We start from the raw sequence: 5,318 nt of genomic DNA, 5'->3' as shown, positions 1-5,318 counted from the left end.
ATCCAATCCAGTTGAAGACAAAAAGGCTGAGTAAGACGGAAGTTCACTTGCCTTACTGCTTGAGCTGGAACATCAATCCTCTCTTGCCCTCAGACTAAAATTATACCATCGGCTCTCCTTAGGCCTCCAGCGTGTTGGCTACAGATATTGAGACTTCTCAGCCGCCATAATCATGTGAGCCACTTCTTTGTAATAAGTCGCTTTATATATATTTAAACACACACATATATGGTTCTCTGTGTATATATATGTATTATTATATATACATGTGTGTATATACATATATGTCTATGCACAGAAAATAGGATATATATGTACATCCTATTGGTTCTGTTTCTGTCGAGAACCCTAATACATTCCATAACTCCTCCCTCTCTCTCTCACTGCTTGAACTCCTTTTTTAACTCCTTCCCCTCCAGTGTCCCTCCATATCATTCTTCCCTATAGAAATAATCTCGTTTCAGTTCTTTTAACTCTCCCTTTCACTGTGCCTCTGAGTCTTCCATAATGTAGAAGAAAAAGTCCCACGTGTGAATAAAGGAACTTGAATCTTAATGCCAGGTCTTCAATTTATTAGCTGTGTTGACTTGGACATGTGAATTAGGGCTGGTCACTGACTGCCATTGTGAAGCTGGCTGGAGACTTCACAGCCCCAGGACCTGTGTCAGCCCTGGACACGTTCCAAGCCTGCTGTCTTCAGCTTCCTGAGAGTAGGATTTGATTTACACTATGACAGGCGCTTCTAACTTCACGTATACATGTTGCCACATGAGGCACATAATATGCATTCAACGCATGTGTGCCTTGTGTCAGGAGTGACTTGTCACAAGCACCAACTTTGGGACCAGCTGCGCCATGAACCCACCTCTCTGGGATGCAGAAACGGGTGTTTTGGAGGAGAAAGCCTGGAGTTTCTAAAAGGCCGGCCAATGGGAAAATCACCAGCTTTGCCTCTAAATCCAACTACGAGATTACCTAGGCTCCCAGTCATAACATTATCCTCGGTTGCTGTCTCTAGCGTCTCATTTTTTCCACACTCCTGGTTTCAGTGTCTCTGCCGTACCCTGCCTTCCCGGATCTCGCCTTTTGGCTCCTGATACATTTCTGTTTCTCTCCTGGCTTTGGCCCTTCCATGCTCTTGGCTTCAAGCTCCAGCTCCGGATTCCAGGCCTTGGTGTCCCCAGCTGATTTCCTGCCCCGTTCCTATGCCCTTGCTCAGTCCTGACAAGTTGCATCGCCAGGAAGAACGCATGGGGCCCCCAGCGTTCACTGCATACATATACCGGTGTCTCGGACCTCACCAGTCAATGAAAACGGGTAGGGCATCATTTAAACGAATACCTAGCCTGAGCTCTCACCTTTCTAGTCTTCGATAGTAATCTCTCCTACGTTCGCAAAATAGCTTTAGGAAATATCAGCTTATTCGGACATATTTACGAATCAGTGCTGGTCGTTGGTTGCCACTGTAGCTACCTGAACTTGGACCTGACGGATCCAGGTCCTGACAGTTATACACAGTGCCGCTCTGTGAGGATACTGAGGTTCTGTTGCTGTGACCACTACCCAGGTGCCGATGGAACTGGAAACGCACCGTGCACAATGCCAGTTAAACTGGAATGCCAGTGGCGCTCCACAAAACCAGAAGCCCTTGTCGCCACCTCAGAAAGCAGAAGAAGGCTGTTTTTCTCACAAGATGCAGGTTTGCCCTCTGAGTGGTCTGCGGGACGGGTTCAAGTGTCAGCAGTCACGGTGTACCTGGAAATAACTGCTTTTCCCTCGTTCTCAAGACACTTTCACTAGATATAACTTTCAGAACCATTGTAAAAATTAGGTGCCAAGGCAAGTCGATGGAACAAAAACCAGTCTTTTCAACAAATGGTGCGAGGACAACTGAATATCCACATGTAAAAGAATTATGTTGAACTGATATCTTACACCACGCACGCAAATTAACTCAAAATGGATTTTAGGCCTAAACGTGAGAGCTAAAATTATAAAGCTCTTAGTAGAAAACATAGGAATAATTCTTCATGATCTTGGGTTAGGCAGTGATTTCTTAGATATGACACCAAAAGCACAAACAATAGAAGGAAGAATTTATAATAGGACTTTATCAAAATTTAAAACTTTCATACTTCAAGTGATATTATCTAGAAAGTAAAAAGACAACCTACTGAATGGGAAAGAATTAGTATATTATATAACTGGTAAGGGCCTTGTATCCAGAATATATAAAGAAAGAACTCGTACAACTTAATTATACAAATAATCCAATTACAAAAATGGGCAAAGGAGTTGAATAAACATTTCTCAGAGAAGATATACAAACGCCAATAAGCACATAAAAAGATGTTCAACATCATTAGTCATTAGGGAAATGCAAATTAAAACCAAAATGAGATACCACTTTGTACCCATTAAGATGGCTAGAATGGAAAAGAGTAACAAGTGTTGTTGAGGATGTGGAGAGAGTGGAACCTCCATTCACTGCTGGTGGGAATGTAAAATGGTGCAGTCGCTGTGGAAAACACTTCGGCAATTTCTCCAAATGTTCTCACATGACTCAGCAATTCCACTCCCAGAGAAATGAAAATATATGTCCACAAAAGGACTTGCACAAAATGTTCATAGCAACATTGCTCACATTAGCCAAAAAGGGGAATCAACCCAATTGCTCATCTGGTGAATGGATAAATAAACCGTTATGTACATACAATGTAATACTAATCAGTAATAAAAAGGAATGAAGTGCAGATACAGGCTTCATAAGACATGGATGAATCTCAAAAACATTAGGCCAAGTTGAAAGAAGCCAATCACAAAAGACCACATATTATGTGATTCCATTTATATGAAATGTCCATAAAAGGCAAATCTGTAGAGACAGAAAGTAGTTCAGTGATTGCTGCGGGGCCCAGGGTAAGGGTGGGGACTGACTTTAGGAGGTACAAGGTTTCTTTTTGAAGTGATGAAATATTCTAAAATTAGATAGTGGTGATGGTTGCACAACTCTATAAATGTACTAAAGACCAGTAGATTTTGCACTTTAAATGCAATTTTATGGTATGTAAATTATATCGGTTAAGTAGTTTTCTTTTTTAAGAAGTAAGTTTGATTAGTTCTGGGACATTTGTCTCTGAGATAAGTAAATAAAACTTCTTTCCACTTAAAAAAAAAACCGTTAGGTATTTCAAGTGTAGTTTCTAGGACCTGCGAATTTTCTAAGAGCCTACAAAAGGTGGGAGACCTAAAAAAAGTGCTGTCTTTAAACTATAAAAATATATTCAAAATTAATCGAATGCTGACACATCAACTAACCAGTGAAAGCCAATTCATGTAAAACTAACGTAAATATATATAAGCTGATGTAATACGGCACGTGGGTGTATTTCACGTTTGACATGATGCTGAGTGATGCCTCCAAAAGGTAGAGTGGGGGCAGGGAGGGGCTGGGGCCGTGAAGGTCAAGGTCGTGGGAGCGGAAGGCTGCCCCTCCCAGATGATTCTTCCTTTTCTTAAAAGATCTTTCTTAAGGCTTCTGTAGGGCTTTCCTGCAGTCTCACCCCTGCCTGAACACCTGAGTTCCTGGGCATATCAAGGATAGACAGGGGTCAAGTTTTTGCCTCCCAGGAAAGACCCTTATCTTACACGGAAATCAGTTTATGCAAAATAATTTTATCACGGAGCCATGCTGATCCTCACTCCACCCAACAAAGAAACCCTGGCTCCTGCCATACAAGGCACCTGGTTTTGTTGTTGTTTTAACTAAGGAAAGATGTGTTTTCTAACATACAAGTCTTTTTCATTCGAGGAACAGAATAAATTACCTATTCTGTGCTTCCTCTTTTTGGCAGGGGAGAGGGGTGGTTGCTGCAATCTCTTCAAAGAAATTTTAATGCTATATTTTCCCAGTTTTATTCCTTTTTTTTTTTTAATTTTTAAATTTTATTTATTTATTTTTGTGTGTGGTGTAGTAGTGGACAAATGCCAGATCAGGTGTCCTAAGTCTTATTTTATTCCCAGCCCTAACCCCCTTCCCTTTGGTAACCATCAGCTTGTTCTCTTTTATCCATGGGTCTGTTTCTGTTTTGTTTGTTTGTTTATTTATTTATTTAGATTCCACATATAAGTGAAATCAAGGCACCTGGTTCTAAACCACACGGCAATGGCCCTTACTGTGTTGTAGAGTAGGTATCTGTTCACACTTGTGTGTGTGTGTGTGTGTGTGTGTGTATGTGTGTCTTGGACAGGTCTCATTTGCTTTTGAATCTCAGGGCCTAGCACAGTGCCAGACATGCTCTGGGCTCAAAAAGGGATTTCTTAATAGGTACATTATTTTTATTTATAGTGTCCATGGAAACAATCTCCGTATGCCTGGGTTTGTGCTTTCATGTTCTAAATTTCAGTCCTCATAGGTCGATAAAGTGGTTTGAAAAGTAAATAAATAAAAATTTAAAAAATAAATTTCAGCCTCCCTTGGAAAAGAAGAGAGAAAGTGTTATAATATCACTATTGGACAATCTAGTAATAATAGATTCATGCGAGAATCATTGATAGATGCTAAAATTGGTAGATCAAAGTTAAAGGATGAATAGAACAGTATAGTCTCAAAATCTCTCTCCACCAGATACTTATTAATTTCACAAAGAGAAAATATTAACTTTGAGTGAAGAAATCTGGCAGACATGTCTTAACCAGTGGGTAAAGTTAACATCATCAGTAACGGGACAAATTGCCACGAGACATATGCCTCCTGATATGATGTACTGAGAATAACACAGCACCACTTCCAGCGTGTTCCGGTTCAAAAACTGAATTTAATCCTGAGAAAAGCATCAGATGTACTCAAGCTGAGGAACATTCTACAAAATAGCCGATTCCTCCAAAATGTCAAGGCTATGCAAGACAGGGCAAGACAGGAAATTTTTCCAGATTGAAGAGGACTAGAAGGACGTGACAACGGAATGCAACACGTGACCTGGGATTTTCTTTTTTCATAAAGGACATCATTGGGGATAATTGGGACAACCTGAAAAAACTTTGAGCCCTTTTGCTTTCAGGAAATATACACTTAAGTGTTTATGGGTAAAGGGGTAGTGTGTCTGCAACTTATTCTCAAATGTTTCAGGAAAAAAAAATGATATACAGAGAATGATAAAGTGAATGTGGTAAAATGTTAACATTTGGGGAATGTATGAAGGCTGTATGGGAACTCCTTGTACTATTCTTGTAATTTGTTGGTCAATCTGCAATTATGCCAAAAAAAAAGTTACAAAATGTTAAAATATCCTCTGCCTCTGGACAGTAAAGCTATTATT

This window comes from Pteropus vampyrus, unplaced genomic scaffold, assembly GCF_000151845.1.
Source record: "Pteropus vampyrus isolate Shadow unplaced genomic scaffold, Pvam_2.0 Scaffold143, whole genome shotgun sequence".
NCBI lineage: Eukaryota > Metazoa > Chordata > Mammalia > Chiroptera > Pteropodidae > Pteropus > Pteropus vampyrus.
Note: the sequence above shows the minus strand (reverse complement) of the source record.